Raw genomic sequence first — 20357 nt, forward strand, 5'->3', positions numbered from 1 at the left:
AACCTGGTGAGCCAGAAATGCTTTCTTTGAGCTGATTGTGACATGATAGGTTTATACGTTTCCTGTGTGGTTTTCTCAGATGTATAATCTAACAATGCAGCAGGCGAGGGTAATGTTATGCAACTGAGGTGAGATGATATGCAATGTAAGCAGAAGGCTATGTGTGGAACGGAAGAAGTGATCTCAGGCTGATCTCAGGCAGAAGGCTATGAAGTGAAACCCAGGTGTGTAAGAAGGAATATATTTTCCTACAAACCACAAGATGGTCCCTAGTAATGCCATCTTCTTAATTATGCTATTTGCAGGCTCTGAGGTGATGTCATTGGACTGGTGAGCAACTGGTGAGACATGACAACCCCTAGTTCCCCCCCCACACACACACCTGTTTGCTACCCCACTTCTTACCTTTCCAACCTGGCCCTTAGCCAAAGCTCAATGTGATAAGAGTGATCAATTTACAGCGGTACCTAAGGAAACACTAATGCCTGTGTACTACTCAATGTATCTGACTAGGCCCTGCCATTCCTTTGGTAAGTAATCACAATATCCATAAATGGTTTAAGATTTTTATTGTAGAATATCATGTCATTTCATTGACACTCAAATGTACAATCCTTGCACAGTCCAGAAAAGCGGTGTGCAAGTGTAACAGCATGCAACTGCAGTTCACTGAGATGGATCACAGCTACACCGGTATACAGAGTAAGCCACTCCTAGGTCCAATTCAACTGCCAGCCTACTGGAGGAAAGGGTACAAATGTCAGTGCGCTTTTAATTATTAAGGTTTCCTCACAGACCCCCCGGTAGGATAAGGCAGGTTGTAGGAAAAGGAAGATGGTTTCAGAGATGTAGGATGTTCTTTGGTGCACTGGAAGAAAGGGAAGTAAGGAGGTCAGAGAATAAAGGCCTGAGCTTTCTGCCATTGAAGCAAGGGAAATAAAAGCCATCCTCCTTGTTACAGAGTCCATATGAGAACTAGGAACCTACACACACTGTTTGGAATGTTGAAGGTTAGTGGAAGTGAGCACAAATGTCTTGTACCTACCTATGCACAAGTATCAGGAATAGGTCACAGGATCCGCCCATATCACAGGAACAGCTTCACGATGAGATGCTAGCCACAGGAGGAGGTCAGCTGGGCCCGAACACCTGCAAAGAGGTGAAGCATGTTAATACATTGGAAAAGTCCCCCACCTCAAACTGTCACAACACCTACAGTTACCCTATAGCTTCAGTTGAACTGGAAGTACCAGCATGGAGAAGGAGGGGGTGCTATAGTCTTATGCTACACAGAAACATGTAGACCAATACCATCATTAACTCCTACAAGAAGTGGAAAGCTGAGCAGCATATAGGCTTCTGATAGCCATAGTTTAACATTTTAGCAGTATAGGTCATCCAATCGGCTTTCTCTGAGCTTCCACTGTAGATGTCATTTATACCTAAAACTAAGGGGGTGTTCAATCAACAGATATGCTAACCTAACACCAGCATGTGTTGATTTACGATTTGTTGTTGGTAAAACAACAAAAAACCAAGAGATCCTAAAATGCTAGCTCTTACCAGGCCATCAAGAAGCACATTACGATGCCCTTGTATGGTGACGATGAAAGTCTTGGACATCCAACCTGCAACAAGAGTATGAAAGCTGTTAGCTATTTGACATGTGGGCAATTCATCATAAAGCCTCCTAATGGAATGATATACAGGAGCAACAGAGTGAATGAGGCCAAAAACAAAGATAGCTATATTCGATTCTCACCTATTATTCTACCTTTAATACTTGAGCTGCTACCAATAACTTCTTGCTTTGGTGGTCAGGAACATCTGAGCTTTAACTGCTGCCTAGAGAAAGAGGCATGATCACATTCAGTCACATGAGACAGAGATAGACAGAGAGAGAGAAGCTGTTTGGGGTTCACATAAATATACTCACCATTATCCCAAGAAATGGACTCTTATTAGGTTGTCACTGACCACCTGCCCTTTCCTATGCTCCTCTTGCTCAGGTAGAGGCCTCCATCTAGGTTGGATGTCCTCGTCATCGTCACTGTCTTGGACCGGCTCAGGAGGGAATGGCATCCGTCTTCTCAGCGCTAGGTTATGTAGCATGCAGCAGGCAACAAACATCTTGGACACCTTGTCGGGCCTGTACAGCAGTTGCCCTCCTGAGTGGTGTAGACATCTAAAGCGGGACTTGAGCAACCCAAACGCACGTTCTACGATGGTCCTTGTGGTGTTCAGAGCCCGGTTATAACGCTCCTCCTCCGGCTGTTGGGGATGCACAATTGGGGTCATCAATCACGTCCTCAGGGGATAGACATGATCACCTGCAAGGAGAACAGTACTTTGGCCAAAACTTCATCCAAAAATAGTCCCTGCTTGTAATTAGGAACATAGATATTTACCAAAGTTACCAATTCCCCCATTAACCTGTCCAACCAGATAACCCAATGCCCCCCTCATCACTCCCCATAAGCCACTCTAACCACTGCATTCATTATGAAAAATGTGAGTCCACCAGAAAAACCCAAACCCTACTGTACTTCCATGTAGGTGGCACCTGCAGCCATAAGGGCTATTGGGGTTGTAGACAGGTGGGTATAGTAGGTTTTGGGGGGCTCACCATGAGTTGTGGTGAGATGTTTATGTGGCATCCTTTTTGTGAAGTTCACAGCAATGCCCTGTAAGGTACCCCACTATTCTGTTGCCATGTCTGGGTGGCCAGTCCATCACTTTACAGACCCCTCCCACGTCCAAAAGGGATGGTTCTAGGTTTTTGGGACTTTGACGAGAATGTAGTATAAAGATAGATGTACTAGCAGTCTGGACGATCAAACGGCTGGAAGTAGAAGTAGACAATTTTTGTAAAAAAAAATTTTGGACGTATTTTTTGAGAATTGACTTTGGATGCTGCCGACTTTGGGTGACAAGCACCCTAAGCCCAAACAGACTTAGACATTTGGTTTTATTATACCCCTCCACAGGTCTGGAAGGGGCAGATAACTGGCAGGTGTAGAAATAACACATTTATCTTTCTTTGAATTATGTTCCCAGAAAAGAAGTTGAAGCGCATCCAGGGTGAGATGTTAAGCTTCATATGGGGATGCATGTGGGCCTGCTAAGGTAGCAAAGGAGGTAATGAGACAGAAATTGGGAGGGTTGGAAATACTGGGAAAGGACCCTGACAAAATATTGATTAATTAAAGATGTTTTGTTTTTGTTCTACATGTGAGGCATTACTGGATACACATAGGGTTACCAGATGTCCAGATTTCCCCAGACAAGTCCTCCTTTTGAGGACATGTCCAGGGGGTCCGGACAGCTTTTCAAAATGCGGAACTTTGTCCAGATTTTGAAAAACTTTCCTTCGTGGACATCTGTGCATATGCAGATGTCCTGCCCGACGAGAGAAGGCAGTGGGGGGGGGGGGGGAGATTTGAGGCGGGGCTTAGGGGCATGACAGGGCGGAACCAGGGTGTGATGGGCAGGGATGGGTGGGACTGGGTGGACCTGGGGGCGGGTCTAGGGGTCCAGATTTTCCGGACAGAAAATCTGATAACCCTAGATACACAGGATGGGAAAGGAAACATTTGTAACTCTTAGCCTCCTATGGTACCCTATGGTCAGTTATATGCACAAGAGGCAGGCCAGAAAAAAACATTATCAGGTAAAAAGAGTGTAAATAGGACAAACTGAAATTCCCTCTTTACCAGTATATTCAGAGTTCTGGGACATTGATGCAGCTACTTAGAGAAATTCTCTGCCAGTTCCCACCAAACTATTAACCGGAGAGACAAGCTGCTTCTCCCTACTCCATTTCACCTTCTCACTCCATCTGCTTTTCTCTCTCCTTCTACACTGATCTCAGGCTGAAAAAAAAACCCTCTGAATCTTTCAAAACAGCCAATAGTAGCTCTCTGTTGTTGTCAGTGAAGGAGTTTATATAATGTACAGACAGTTTCCCTGTTGTTATAGGAACATATAAATGATGGCAGATAAAGGCCTGAATGGTCCATGACATCAAAGACCTGTTTGCTGAATTTCTGCACTTTGAAAGATTCAGTGAACAAAGGAATCCCCTCCTCACACATTGAAAGGGGATAAACATCTTTCTGACTCTTCATTTAGAGGTCAGTTATGTCCAAATGTTATCAAATATTGGCACAGCCTTTAGAGTGATAATTTTCAGTGTATGAGGCCTGGGAAAGGGACCTCAATTGCAATGTCTTCTATGTCTACAACGTCCATTGAAAATGCATATAAGGTGTACTGCAGAAGGTATTTCATGCATCCAGAGGCTGTGGAATATATACGAGAGTGTCTAAGTACTATGATTGCAAAAAGGTGGCCACGATGGCACTCAGCTTATGGGGGGTGGGGATTGGAAATATTGGTCCCTTACTGGAAGAAAGAGCAACATAACAAAACTAGATTGGGATCCCAAGATATTTCTTTTGAATGTTCTTATACAGGAGCTAATCTTATTTTTTATGATGGTGGCCAGATGGTCTCCCTATCTGTCTCTATAGAGATGTAAAAGTTGTACCAAATTGAGAGGTGGTACCCATCTGGAAATCTTTTGAACCCTATACTGCAGTGAAATGAAAGGGAGAAAGACAGTTCTACAGATATATGAAAGATTGTGCTTGTTATCGGGGGTTGAGAAGGAATGGGGGTAGAAGGGGGAACTGAGATAGATGATATGTACTGGAGTGTACTGGAGTTAAGATATTGAATAACAAAATAAGGAAAACCTGTAATTATGACTCTGTGGAAAGAAACATTTAAAAGAAAAAAGCAACCCAGTGAATGCTTTCTGTTGGGGAATTCTGTCATTTTCTCTTATTTTTGTCCCTCATTGTATGTTTGCTGGGGAAGGGGCAGAGGCTAGCACCCTGCTGGTAGGTGACTTGTCTTAGGTTATAACAGCACTGCTCAGCCTGACAACAGTAAGACAGATGGACAGGCCATGTGTACTCAGGTGCCAGCAAATTGAGAGCACATGACTACCATCTAAAGGGATGTAAGCAGGCCTGGAATGAGAGAGAGCCAGGATTACAGGGAAAAAAAAGAGGGAAGAGAAAATGTCTTCATCTGGAGAATGTGTGGATTTAGTTCTCTGGCAGAAGATGAATTTTGATACATTATTGCTTTCAATAACTGTGTGTTTATTGGGATCAGAATATTTCATATTTGATTAAACAGTCTGATTCCACAGCATACAATTTTAATTTAGTTCATTAATCACTTAATATACCACCTTTCTCAAAAACATTTTCAAAGTTGCTTATTTTATAAAGTAATAGCAGAAAATATAAAACAATAACAAACAGGGAATACAAAACAGAAATAACACTAATAGGCAATTGAACAGTTGCCAAAAGCTACTATGAGGGCAAATCATTTCTTATTCGGCACATATTAAGAGATTGTTAAAAATGGAATTTTCTTTTTTTTTCTCCCAATTCTTTATTCATTTTAACAGCCAACACAAAGTGCAACAGATTAACCAACATTGGTAAAAAAAATAAAACAGCACTCATTACAATCAAATAACAAGATAAGTTCAAATCTCCCCCCTCCCACTGACCCATCCTGGATATGTATAACCTTCATTCAGAAATCAAAGGGTAATACTAATAATCAATTCTTACAAAATTTTATTAATTGATCCTAAACCTCTTTAAATTTATTATAATGTCCCAATTGTAATGAATTCATACATTCAAACTTATAAACTTGGTATAAGGTTTCCCACCAAAAGTTATAATTTTGCCTATCCCAATTTTACCAGTTTTTTGTGATTAACTGCATAGCAACTCCTATCATGATAAGAAGTAATCTATTATTAGTTGCAACAATTGAACTCTTGGGTATTAAGAGTTCCAAACAACACAATGTCATATGACAATGACAGTGAAACTTCAATATTGATTTGACCCCATATGGATCTCCAAAATTTAAGTATCAAGGGACAATAGAATAGCAGATGATCTAGTGTCCCTTTATCAAGATGACAGTGCCAGCATCTATTAGACTTAGAACTATCTAACTTTTGCAAACGAACAGGGGTACAAAAAATTCTATATAACAAAAAAACCCAAGTCTGTCTCATAGATGCTGATGCTGTACATCTCATCCTCCAAGACCAAACCCGTGGCCATTGAGTAGCAGAATTATGTTGCTTAATCTCAATACTCCAAATGTCTTTTAGACTAGTTTTAGGTTTCTTGTTCAAAAAGTCAGATATTAATTTATACCACTTGGCTGCCTGATGCCCTAGCAAATCTGTCTGGAAGCATAAGCCCAGCAAGCTATACTGATTTTTAAAATTTTGCCAATCGGGGAACCCCTTCAGAATGGTCATTCAACTGCAACCACTTATATGCTTTAGACTTTGAAATACCGAATGATTGTTGCAGTCGTGAAAAATCAAGCATTTTCCCATTTGATAACACATCATCTAATATGCGTATACCCACCTGCAGCCAATGCTTCCAGAGGATCTTAGACTCACCAATTTGAACTTGGAGTTCAACCATAAAGACTGACACGTGGATTGATGAATCGGAATAGGTATTAGGTTATTAATAAATTTTAATGTTTGCCATGTGGAGAATAAAATTCTATTGTCCTTATAAAATCCTAGGTAACTTGATACTTAAAATATAGCACAATCGCAATGGGGACAGGAGTTGCCATGCTAATATTAACCAATCCGGAAGATGCTCCAAGAGTTAAAAAAAAAAAAAAGGAATTTTCTAATTTGGAACAAATTATTAAGACTTTAGAGTCACAATTGGCTTCGAAATGGGAACAAAATACATTGCAGGCTCTGTTGAAAGCTAAATATAAATATAATGGGATTTCCTCACAATTGACTAGGAAAGATTTGTTTGCTCGGCAAGCTCTGTATTATGGAAACTCGAATAAAGCGGGAAGATTATTAGCTAATTATCTCAAAGCCAAAAAAAGAAAAGTAAAGATTGTAGCTATTAGTGATAAGAAAGGTAAAACCCATGCACAAATTGGCAATATCTTAAAACAATTTTTAGAATATTATAAGGCTTTGTATTCTTCTGAGCTTTATTCAAATAAAGAAATTGAGGGAACTGAATTTTTTAAATTAATTCAGGGGCCAAAAATCCCCGAGCATATAAAAGATAATCTTGATGCGCCTATATCACTTAAAGAACTTCAGACAGCATTGAAGTCCCTTAGAGTTGGATCCGCTCCAGGTGGTGATGGATTCACTGTGGAGTTTTACAAATCAATTCAAATTACACTTTTACCTCATCTTCTAAATTTATATCAGTCACAACTAATTAAAGGTTGTATATTAGGTACTATGGCAGAATCGTTAACTATTGTTTTGCTGAAGCCAAATAAAGATCCCATGTTGGTTTCAAACTAAAGGCTTATTTCTTTAATTAATGTGGATGGAAAACTATGGCTATGTTAGGGTCCAGTTGGATTTTTATCACTGTATTTTTTATCATTGTACTTTTTAAATTGAATTTTCATGGTTTTACATATCAGTGTTTAATAAATTATCTCCAGAACATCTGTATCCACAGTTTTTGTTTTCATTGGTGGTATGTTATTGGCTTTGCACTTAGCCAAGGCTCTCCCTTATATTATCGGTATGTACCAAACGGGTTTCATTGCTCAAAGACACCAGATTGGCTTTTCATATGTTAAATTTAACAAAATCCATGGAAGACCCGGCCTTCTCTGTGTCCTTGGATGCAAAGAAGGCCTTTAATCGTGTGGAGTGGACCTTCATGTATCAAGCAATGGATTGGTTTGGTATTGGTTCCGGTGCCATGATGGCCAGAGTGAGAAATTATATTTCCTTGTACAACACCAGGGCAGCATGGGAAGCCCTAGGAGCATCATTTGAGACTGTAGCCGGAATACCACAGGTCATGGGGGCCATCGACTGTACACACGTGGCATTAGTCCCGCCCATTGCCACGGAATCCTGCTACCGGAACCAGAAGCATTTCCATTCCCTTAACGTGCAGGTGGTGTGCAACTCAGATATGTTGATCATGAATGTGGTGGCCAGATTTCTAGGATCTACCCACGATTCCTACATCCTGCAACAATCGGCCATATTCTGCCAGTTTGAAGAGGGTAGGCACGGCAACAATTGGCTCCTAGGTGTCACGGGAAACAGCTTGCATCTCTACACTCTGTAGCTTTGATTTAGAAAGCAGCAACATCATATGGACGGATTGAGACATCCGGGTTTTACCTCCATTGCCCCAAATAGAAGTAAAGGCCAGATATCTCAATCCCCCTCCTCCCCTTTTTCTAGCTGTGTGGCAAGTAATCGCGTGAATACTAAAGGGAACAGAGGCTATACCAAAGGAGACATAGGCATGATCAAGGAAAGCAAATTATCACGCGTTAGTTAACAGGGAGCCAGAGCGAGAGACAGAGACTTAGTATCTGGGGTAAGTATTCGAGTCGATAAAGCGGGGGGCAGAGGGAGAGATGGAGAATCTATCTTGGAGTCAGGGAAGTCAGAGGTAAGTAATCAAGTCGATAAAGTGGAGGAGAATACTAAAGGAGACAAAGGCAATAATAAGGGCGACAAAAGCAAGATTGAAAGGGACAAACTATCTCGAACAGAGAACACTCCATACAAACAAAAAGTATGGACAGCTATGTATGCTAATACCCGTAGCTTGGGCAATAAAATTCTGGAACTAGAAGTGGAAATGAGGAATGCCGACCTTGACGTAGTGGCGATATCAGAAAGGTGGTTCTCGGAGTCCCACGGATGGGACATGGTCATACCAGGATATAACTTACTCCGTCGCGACAGAGAAGGCAAATCAGGAGGAGGAGTAGCTCTGTACATTAGAGAAGACATCAAAGTTACTAAAATCACCGACATCAAGTATAAGGGAGAATCCCTCTGGGTGAACCTTGCCAGGGGCAATAACAAATGCCTGTACCTTGGTGTTGTATACAGACCACCAATACAAAAGGGGGATGTAGACGATGAACTAATTGATGACATTGCGTGGAGACACAGTGTTATTGGGAGACTTCAATATGCCTGATGTGGACTGGAACGAACCTTCCGCTACTACCAGCGAAGAGCACACCTCAAGCAGATGGTACTAGAATCCACCAGGGATCAGGCAATCCTGGACCTGTTGCTCACCAACGGAGACAGTGTCACAGAAATATCGGTGGGAGAAACTAAACTAAACTAAACTAAACTAAGCCTTAAGTTTATATACCGCATCATCTCCACGCAGGCGGAGCTCGACACGGTTTACAAAGCCTAAAAATACAAGAAGAGGGGAGAGAGAGTTTACAAGGGCATATGAAAAGGGGGAAGTAGGAAGGAGATGTTATATATTAGAGAAAAGCCAGGTTTTCAGTTGTTTCCGGAACAGCTGGAGGGAGCCCAGGTTTCGCAGCGGGATAGTGAGATCGTTCCAAAGGCCCGTGATTTTGGAGAGGAGGGATCTTCCCAGTTTGCCTGCGTGGGGGATGCCACGTAGAGAGGGGAAGGATAGTTTATGTCTGTGGGCGGATCTGGTGGTAGCAGGCGTTTGGGCGAGGAAGGATAGAGGGATTAGTGGCGGAAGGATGCCATGAATTATCTTGAAAGCTAGACAGGAGCATTTGAAGTGAATTCTGGAAAGTACAGGGAGCCAGTGGAGCTTGGTAAGTAAGGGGGAGACATGATCAAATTTGCGTTTAGCAAAAATCAATTTGGCCGCAGTATTCTGGATGAGCTGGAGTCTGTGAAGACTTTTTTTTGTTAGGCACAGGTAAATGGCATTATCCCAGGACAAGCAGGCAGCATATTCTTAACGTATGGGTGACGTCACCGACGGAGCCCCGGTACGGACCTTTTAACTAGAAAGTTCTAGTTGGCCGCACCGCGCATGCGCTGGTGCCTTCCCGCCCGACGGAGGAGTGCGTGGTCTCCAGTTTCTTCGTTTCCGCGGAGCGAAGAAGACGCATGTGCTTTCAACGGCCGTTGAAAACTCTATTTTGCCTTCCCGCTCGCGATTTTTTGATCCCTTTTTGTTCTATATTTTGTCTTTTGACTTTACCTTCCTTTTTAAAAAAAAAAAAAAATGTGAACCACCAGGACCGTCTCGCCAACGCGCCCTGCCTTGGTGATGAACTTTTTGGGGAATCTCTTGATACCACAACACAAAAACTTTCGGCTCATGAGACCAGATGGGACACCCTCATCAAGCCGAAAAAGAAGACTCCACCGGCACGACCATACAGGCCTCAGTCCTCTTATCAACGTCGATTCTCTGCCAGGCCGCTGAATCCCCCTCAGCAACAATCCCGCCGGCCTCGCCACCAACAACAACAACACACTCAGGCTCGTTCTCAGTCCCACCAGGCGACCAAGCCTCTCCCTTCGACTAAAAACCCTCAGCCCTTTTGACTCCTGTCTCCAGGGCATAGCCAGTCTCCAACCTTCCATGCCTCTTCCTCAGCCTATCGGAGGCCGCCTCACCATCTTCCTCCACCGCTGGGAGGCCATCACGTCAGACCTGTGGGTTCTCAACATCATCCGTCACGGATACTCACTAAGGTTCCAAACTCTACCCATAGATCATCCTCCCGTAGAGTCTGCTTCTCACTCCTCCCAAATTCCTCTCCTCCTTCGGGAGGTCCAATCCCTTCTCCTCCTCAATGCCATCGAAGAAGTTCCGCAAGACCAGAGGGGTCAAGGTTTTTACTCCCGCTACTTCCTGGTACCCAAGAAAACGGGAGATCTTCGTCCTATCCTCGACCTCAGGAACCTCAACAAGTGTTTGGTCAAGGAGAAGTTCAGAATGCTCTCCCTTGCCACACTTTATCCTCTTCTCTCTCAACACGACTGGCTATGCTCCCTGGACCTCAAGGAGGCCTACACCCACATTCCAATCCATCAGGCTTCACGTCGCTACCTCCGATTCCAGGTTCAGAATCACCACTATCAATACAAGGTGCTGCCCTTTGGTCTCGCATCATCGCCCAGGGTGTTCACCAAGTGCCTGATTGTGGTAGCGGCCTTTCTCAGGTCCCACAACCTACAAGTGTTCCCCTACTTGGACGATTGGTTGGTGAAAGCAACAACCGCTCCACTTGTGCTGCAATCCACTCACCACACCATCTCTTTCCTCCATCTCCTGGGGTTCGAGATCAATTATCCCAAGTCGCATCTGCTTCCCACGCAGCGCCTTCAGTTCATCGGAGCTCTTCTCGATACCAACTCCATGAGAGCGTTCCTTCCTGCCGACCGGCACCGGACACTGCTTCACCTCTGTCGACAGGTACTCCTCCAACCATCCATCCCTGCTCGCAAGATGATGATTCTTCTGGGTCACATGGCCTCGACAGTCCATGTGGTTCCTCTGGCGCGACTCCATCTGAGAATACCACAATGGACCCTCGCCAACCAATGGTCACAGACCAGGGATCCTCTTTCTCATCCCATCTCTGTAACATCATCTCTTCAGCAATCTCTTCAATGGTGGTTGAACTCCTCAAATCTTTCCAGGGGCCTCCTTCTTCATCCGCCCCCTCATTCCATGATCATCACCACAGATGCCTCCCCCTATGCATGGGGAGCTCACATGGGGGATCTACGCACCCAGGGCCTCTGGACCCCTCAGGAGCGTCAACATCACATCAATTTCCTGGAACTCAGAGCCATGTTTTATGCTCTCAAGGCCTTCCAGCACCTTCTCTATCCTCAGGTTCTTCTCCTGTGCACGGACAACCAAGTCGCCATGTACTACATCAACAAGCAAGGCGGCACCGGATCTCGTCTCCTTTGTCAGGAGGCCCTCCGAATTTGGACCTGGGCCACAGCCCACAATCTGTACCTCAAAGCCGTCTATATCCAGGGCGAACAGAACTCCCTGGCCGACCGGCTCAGCCGCATCCTTCAACCTCACGAGTGGACCCTGGATCCTCCCACTCTCCACTCCATCTTTGCTCGATGGGGCACTCCACAGGTGGACCTCTTTGCAGCTCCTCACAACCATCAGCTGCCCCAGTTCTGCTCCAGACTCTTCTCTCCACATCGTCTGGCCCCGGATGCTTTCCTACTCGACTGGACGGATCGGTTCCTCTATGCCTTCCCTCCACTTCCTCTGATGTTGCGGACCCTGTTCAAGCTCCGCAAGGACAGGGCCACCATGATTCTCATCGCTCCTCGGTGGCCCAGACAACACTGGTTCTCCCTCCTGCTTCAACTCAGCGCCAGGGAGCCCATTCCTCTTCCTGTATTTCCTTCTCTGCTTACGCAGCAACATCAGTCTCTGCTGCATCCCAATCTGTCTTCCCTCCACCTGACAGCTTGGTTTCTCTCGGGCTGACCTCTCCAGCAAACCTGTCTCAGCCGGTCCGTCGCATTTTGGATGCCTCCAGGAAACCCTCCACACTCCAATGTTACCATCAGAAGTGGACCCGGTTCTCCGCTTGGTGTCTCCTTCATCATCACAATCCCACCTCCCTGGCGGTGGAAACTGTACTGGACTATTTGCTCTCTCTCTCCGACGCTGGCCTCAAGTCGACCTCAATCAGAGTGCACCTCTGTGCCATCACTGCGTTTCATGAGCCTATTCTTGGAAAACCCCTCACGGCTCATCCTCTGGTTTCCCGGTTCATGAGAGGCCTCTTCAATATCAAACCACCTCTTCAGCCTCCTCCCGTCGTCTGGGACCTCAATGTGGTTTTGTCAGCCCTCATGAAACCTCCTTTTGAGCCTCTTGCTACTACCTCGCTCAAACTTCTCACATGGAAGGTGCTTTTCCTCATTGCCATCACCTCTGCCAGGAGGGTTAGTGAGCTACATGCACTGGTCGCCGATCCACCGTTCACTGTTTTTCACCATGACAAGGTGGTTCTGCGTACCCATCCTAAATTCCTTCCTAAGGTGGTTTCAGCCTTTCACCTCAACCAGTCCATCGTACTGCCTGTCTTCTTCCCTAAACCCCATTCTCATCCTGGGGAACAGGCTCTTCACACGCTGGATTGTAAGCGTGCCCTGGCGTACTACCTTGACCGTACCAGGGCTCACCGCTCCTCTCCTCAACTCTTTCTGACCTTCGATCCTAACCGTCTGGGTCACCCTGTATCTAAACGGACGCTGTCCAATTGGCTTGCTGCCTGTATTGCGTTCTGTTATGCTCGGGCTGGCCTGTCGCTGGAAGGAGCTGTCACGGCCCACAGGGTCCGAGCTATGGCTGCTTCTGTGGCTTTCCTCCGCTCTACGCCTATTGAGGAAATCTGCAAGGCGGCCACTTGGTCTTCAGTTCACACATTCACTACTCACTACTGCCTGGATGCCTTCTCCAGGCGGGATGGACACTTCGGCCAATCTGTGTTACAAAATTTATTTTCCTAATGGCCAACCATCCCCCCTCCCTCTCTGTTAGCTTGGAGGTCACCCATACGTTAAGAATATGCTGCCTGCTTGTCCTGGGATACAGCACAGTTACTTACCGTAACAGGTGTTATCCAGGGACAGCAGGCAGATATTCTTACGACCCACCCACCTCCCCGGGTTGGCTTCTTAGCTGGCTTATCTTAACTGGAGACCACGCACTCCTCCGTCGGGCGGGAAGGCACCAGCGCATGCGCGGTGCGGCCAACTAGAACTTTCTAGTTAAAAGGTCCGTACCGGGGCTCCGTCGGTGACGTCACCCATACGTTAAGAATATCTGCCTGCTGTCCCTGGATAACACCTGTTACGGTAAGTAACTGTGCTTTACAGTAATCGAGTTTGGATAAGATGATGGATTGTACCAGGACGGCAAAGTGTTTTTGGTGGAAATAGGATCTAACTTTCCTAAGCATGTGGAGGCTGAAAAAACATGATTTTGCCAAGGAGTTCAGGTGATCGTTTAGGGAGAGGGAGGAATCGATAATGATGCCGAGGACCTTGCTTGAGAATTCAAGGCGAAGAGCGGGACCTGTGGGTAGAGTGAAGAGGGTGGGCAGGTGTGCTAACTTTGGGCCGAGCCAGAGTAGTTTTGTCTTTGATTCATTTAATTTCATCTGAACAGAGAGGGACCAGGCATGAAGTCTCATTATGCATGAGGTGATGTTCTCTTGGAGGTTTGTAAGGTTCTGGTCTGTTTCGAGGAGGATAAGGATATCGTCTGCATATGTGTACATTGTTTCAAGGGGGGATAGTTTGAGAAGCTTCAGGGAGGTCATATACATGTTGAAGAGGATAGGGGATAGGGGAGAGCCCTGTGGGACCCCGCAGGATGGTGTCCACGAGGTGGATTTGGAGCCGTTTGCGTTGACAGTGTAGGAGCGTGCGCGAAGGAAGTTTGAGAACCATTTTAGGACAAAGGAGTCTATTCCTATCTCGGAAAGTTGGTAGATTAGTATGTCGTGGTGCACGACGTCGAAAGCTGCGGAGAGATCGAACTGTAGGAGAACAGCAAATTTGTTTCGGGCGTGTAGTTGTTGCACCTTTGAGATTAGGGAAACTAGGAGGGACTCGGTGCTGAAGTTGGGCCTAAATCCGAATTGGTAGTGTTGGAGGATGGAGAATCTCTCTAGGTAAGCGGAGAACTGGGTAGCGACTATGGTCTCCAGAAGTTTTGTTAAAAGAGGGATGTTGGCTATGGGGCGGTAGTTCGATGGTAAGGAAGGGTCAAGATCGGCTTTTTTCAGAAGAGGGGACAAGGCAATGTGGCCCATTTCTGAGGAGAACAGGCCCGATAGTAAAGCTTTGTTTATAAGGTTTGTAAGGGAAGAGATGGCCTGCGCTGGGATGTTTTCGTAGAGGTAGGATGGGAAAGGGTCTAGGATGCACTTGCAGGATTTAAGTTTCAGGCAGAGTTTAGAGATCTGGGGCTCGGATACAGGTTCGAAAGTAGTCCATGATCTGTCAGCAGGGATAGGGTCGGAGTCTTTCAGAGGAAGAGAGTTGTAAGAGATAGCTGGGGGGAACGAACTCTTTATGGTAGAGATCTTCTCGTTGAAAAAATTAGCTAAGTCATTTGGAGATGGGAGGGTGGGGGAGGGGGAGGAGTCGTTTTTAGAAGTTAGGTTTCGCCAGATGTGGAAGAGTGTACTGTTTTGGTTTTTTGATCTGGAGATTTTATCTCCATAGAAGATCTTCCTAGCTTTTTTTAGTATGGAGTTGTAGGATTTGATGTTTTCTCTCCAGGATTGCCTATCTGAAGGGGATTTCGATTTTTTCCATCTTCGCTCGAGGGCTCGGCATTTCTGTTTTAGTTCCCTGTGGTATGGGAGATACCAGGGGGCCTTGTGAGAGTAGGAGATGGATTTAGTGGCTAGCGGGGCAAGAGCACGGTACGTGGTTTCCGAAAGAGTCACCCAGTTGTGCCAGAATGCGTCTGGGTCCATGAGAGTGGGAAGAGGAGGGAATTTGTTGAGGAACTGGGACCAGAATAGTTCACTAGTGATTTTTTTGCGGTAGGTGATGGAGTTTGAGGCTCGGGTAGGGGTACCAAGGACTGACATGAAGACAGGGAGGCAAAAATGGCCTAGGAGGTGATCAGACCAGGGAACAGATTCCCAACGGGTCTCAACAGTGGAGGTTTTGTGCTCAGTCAGGTCAAGAAAGCTGATGATGTCGATGGAGTGCCCCTTTTCGTGGGTAGGGGTGGGTGGTGGGGCGGTGAAGCCTAAAGAAATAAGGAAGTCTTTGAAATCAGTTGTGTCCTTGTTGGTGTTGTCCTCTAGGTGAAGGTTTATGTCGCCAATGATCAGTAGTCTTTGGAATTTTAGATAGGCCCTTGTTATGGTCTCAAGAACAATTTCGGAGGATTTGTTCCAGGGGGAAGGAGGGCGGTAAAGTAACAGGATGCCTAATGGGTGGGGATGAAGTTCGTCTCCAGCGACCACAACATGGTGTGGTTCCACCTCAAGAAAGGGACCACTAGGTAGGTCAAATACATTGACTAAGGTCTTATATTTTAAAGGAACTAACTTTCAGGGCATGGGGGAATATGTCTACAAAGCGCTGCAAAACCAGTGCAAGACGGACAATGTAGAGGTGCTATGGACAGCTCTGAAATCTACTCTGCAAGAGGCAACCAACAGATATATAAAAACTGTGAGCAAATGACGCAGAAAAAATAGACCACAGTGGTTCTCTGCAGAGATCTCAGAACTAGTAAAGCAAAAGAAAAAAGCTTTCGCAACCTACAAACAATCACACCGACCAGAATCTAAAGAAACCTACCTGGTGAAATCTAAAAAAGTTAAAGCAACAGTCATAGAGGCCAAACTCCGGATGGAAGAAAACATAGCTAGGCAGGTTAAAAAAAGAGGATAAATCCTTTTTTAAATACGTTAGCTACAGGAAGAAGAACACAAGCGGTATTGGGCGCCTAAAGAAACCTGATGGTAGCTTTGCAGATTCAGACGCAGACAAAGCAAAACTACACAATAACTACTTCTTCTCAGTCTTCACCTGCGAAGCACCAAGATCCGGACCTCAGCTACAGACAAAGGGGAGCTCAGAGGACCCATTCCGGACATGGAATTTACAGCGAGCAATGTCTACTATAAGCTATCAAAAGTAAAGATAAGCAAAGCTATGGGTCCGGATAATCAACACCCCAGAGTACTTCGAGAATTGAGAGATGTCCTGGCAGAACCATTAACCGAGCTTTTCAATCTTTCCATAAGCAAGGGAAAAGTTCCCTTGGACTGGAAAACCGCCAACATTATTCCACTCCACAAAAAGGGATGCAGGTCAGAGGCTGAAAATTAAGACCGGTGAGTCTCACATCAATAGTGAGTAAACTCATGGAAACATTGATTAAAAATAGATTGGACACTATTCTGGACGACGAAAGATTAAGGGATCCCCACCAGCATGGTTTTACAGTGTCTCCATGCGAAAAGACGGAACTCTGAGAGCCCTGTTGACCCCCTTCAAATCTAAGATAGGCCGAAAAGTCCCCTCTTTCTTGGGCACCACAAAGTAAATCAAGTACCTGCTGGTGCATGACTCCTGAGGGGGCACTGGAACCACAGCTATGAGATCTAGCAATCTTTGAAGGGTCTGGCGAAAAGCCTGCTTCTTCTACTCGGCGCGACAAGAAGCTAGAAAATGATCTGGCAAGGAATGGGAAAACTCTAGAGCATAACTGTCCCGAATCACCTCCAAGACCCACTGATTGGACGTGATTGCTACCATTTATGAGAAAATCTGCGCAGCCGGGTACCCACTGGAACCAGAGGGGCCACCAGCAAAGAGTCATTGGGCAGGGCAGGCTGCAAGGGAAGCGGCGGGGGGATTTCCAGCCCCCCGACAGGCTCCCCGAAAGGACTGCATGTGGTGAAAGAAACGCCCCCGGGAAAACTCAGAAGACGGGAAGATAGCAGCCCAATGGCCAGTGCGAAACCGGCATCAGCTGATAAAGAAACAGCTGAGAGAGAGTCCCCAGCTGAACCAGGGGTAAGGGAATCCTTTTTACCCTCACCGTTGGCAGTTGAGGAAAACCCTCTGTGGGCGGTGGGGGAAGACTGGGCTTCCCCACTGCTTTCTGCCAACTTGCAAGGCACTAGCGGTGGGCAGCTCGGGATGCCTGCAGCCGCTGCTGATGGAGCCCCTGCACCGCACCGGCCTGTACACCACTTGCACAGGGGGGGCCGCAAGTGTCTCACGACTGGAGCAAAATGAGCACTTCTTCCCCTGTGAAGTGCTCATTGCTCCATATGCGACCTAGCTAGGAAAAAAGTGCCCGTTAGTTGAAAAATACAGTAAAATACAGAAAATTTAAAGGGAAAGCAACCCTTCAGATCTGCACTACCTCAGGATTTTTTTTTACACAACAGACTTCACTGGCTCTCTAAACAATATGCCTTACCACCAGGGGGTAAGGCTTACTGTTGAGGCACCTCTAGAAAAATGTTGGGGAGGTGGAGCGTCTTTCCTTCCTCACCTCCTCTCTTCAATACCTCACAACATCGATTCCCATGTGCTGCCTGCCATTAACCTGGAAGTCTCTCTGCAATAGAGATGCCTCCAGGTTAAAAGCAAGTAGCATGTTGGAATTACTGCTGATGCCGTGACCCATTCTAGGAACGTCGAGGAAGTAGGAGATTCTGCACAACTGTGAAAGTCTGCGCAAATTCTGCCTTGCGCAATGGCACAGAATTCCGCCATGAGTAAAAGGGGAGTAGGGAGATTGAAGTTGGCTTTCCATTTTATTGTGAGGAGCTCCCGATTTGTATGTCTTATCTATGAGGCTGTATAACTTATATTCAAAGTAGGGTTGGGAGCCCTTGCCAGTCAAAGCTCTTGCGCTATACAGCAAAACACAATCCTTGAAACTTGATCTTTTAAAACAGCCTTTGTGGATTTGACTGTTTATGATCCTATCAGATGTGATATAGAACTTCTGGTTGAACATTGAATGCATGAAAATTGATTCTTCATACTGAAGGCACAATGGACATTAGAGATATTCTTTTAAATACAGGGGGAAGGGAAGGGCTCTCAATGTAATAATAATAATAATAACAGTTTATATACCGCAGGACCGTGAAGTTCTATGCGGTTTACAATGCTTAGAAATGTTACAGATTGAGTGAATAAACAGAGTTACAGATTGAATGAACAAACAAAGTACAGATTTAGCGACAGGTGATTCTTGCGCTCGGTTGTTAAGGACTAAGATTGAATGGGTTAGTCTCCTAAGTATTTCAGGAATAGATGCATCAACATAGATTTCATGCATATTCATTGGGGAAATCCTGAAAACCCGACTGGATTGCAGCCCTCAAGGAGGGACTTAGAGACCCCTGAACCATGATTTAAAGATATTTGTCCCGCTATTGGTATGAACGAGTAAAAGGGTGGTAGATATGAGTTGGAATGAACTCTCCTGGTGGATGTTGTCAAGACAAGGACTGTATTTGAATTTAAGAAAATCTTAACAGGGAGGAAGAGATAGAACAGTGGTTCCCAACCCTGTCCTGGAGGAACACCAGGCCAATTGGGTTTTCAGGCTAGCCCTAATGAATATGCATGAAGCAAATTTGCATGCCTATCACTTCCATCATATGCAAATCTCTCTCATGCATATTCATTAGGGCTAGCCTGAAAACCCGATTGGCCTGGTGTTCCTCCAGGACAGGGTTGGGAATCACTGAGATAGAAGATGATCTAGATGGGACATGTGGCTATCTGCTGTCATTTTCTATGTTTCTATGATCTGAGTCCCTGGGCAATAAGGATCATAGGACTTTAAACACCTATTAAAATGATTAAATTAAATGGAGGATAGGGAAGAGCGGACACTCCGGCAGGTCCCTATTGTCCCAATGGTTAGTCCGCCCCTGGAGGTAAGGTGCAGTGCATATGCATGTCTTGAATGCAATTACAAGAGCCTAGACCAGGGGTAGGCAATTCTGGTCCTCGAGAGCCAGAGCTGGAGCCAGGTCAGGTTTTCAGGATATCCACAATGAATATGTATGATATAGATTTGCATCTCAAGGAGGCAGTGCTTGCAAGTCCATCTCATACATATTCATTGTGGATATCCTGAAAACCTGATCTGGTTCCGGCTCTCGAGGACCGGAATTGCCAACCCCTGGCCTAGACCACTGCAGGCCTTTGCACTAAAACTATACACTAGCACAGGGGTAGGCAATTCCAGTCCTCCAGAGCCACAGGCAGGTCAGGTTTTCAGGATATCCACAATGAATATGTATGAGATGGATTTGCACGCACTGCTTCCTTGAGATGCAAATCTATCTCATGCATATTTATTGTGGATATTTTGAAAACCTGACCTGTGGCTCTTGAGGACCGGAATAGCCTACCCCTGGCCCCTATGCTTTGCAAGGATTCAAGTTGCAACAGATATGTTAAGGTTGCAGTGAGATCTGGATGATCCATCTTTTACCTACCTCATATTTGCAAGCTCGTGACGCACTTTACACACGTAAGGTCTATCGAAAACTGCGGGTCTGGCGGAATAGTGCCGATAGGACACCCCCCCCCCCAATTAATATTGCGGCCCCTAGCCTGCAGACCTTCAAGAGTCTGACAATTGCCATATTCAATCGTGCTCATGACAGAAATTATATGAAAATGCAGGTTAAAGTAGCTGCTGATGGTTCTTTGAGATTATTGCTATCGGCAGTCATTTTGTTTGCTTAAGAGTAGACCAAAATTGCTGCCTAGGCAGTCTCCGAGTTTTGCCAAGCCCCGGACGAAGCTAGTTCCACTGACGCGTCCAGCGCCTTCCTACAGAAGCCCCCAGACAATCTGACACTAGATTAGAACATGACACTGAGCTGGCCCGAGGCATCAACGTCTCCAATGAGGTTAAACTCTTGTTATCTACTCCAGGACCCATTTT

General features: G+C 45.5%; 1 long non-coding RNA gene across 1 annotated transcript; it reads right to left on the reverse strand.

Annotated features, from left to right (window-relative positions):
• Positions 1–585: 585 nt before the first annotated feature.
• On the reverse strand, positions 586–20339 carry LOC117368920. The gene is made up of 4 exons (XR_004541036.1): positions 19903–20339; positions 1763–2330; positions 1564–1628; positions 586–1149 (listed from the first exon to the last, which is right to left on the reverse strand). It is a non-coding gene; the product is annotated as an uncharacterized LOC117368920 (long non-coding RNA).
• Between the last annotated feature and the right edge of the window lie 18 nt (positions 20340–20357).

The sequence above is a fragment of the Geotrypetes seraphini genome, chromosome 11, assembly GCF_902459505.1.
Source record: "Geotrypetes seraphini chromosome 11, aGeoSer1.1, whole genome shotgun sequence".
Classification (NCBI taxonomy): Eukaryota; Metazoa; Chordata; class Amphibia; order Gymnophiona; family Dermophiidae; genus Geotrypetes; species Geotrypetes seraphini.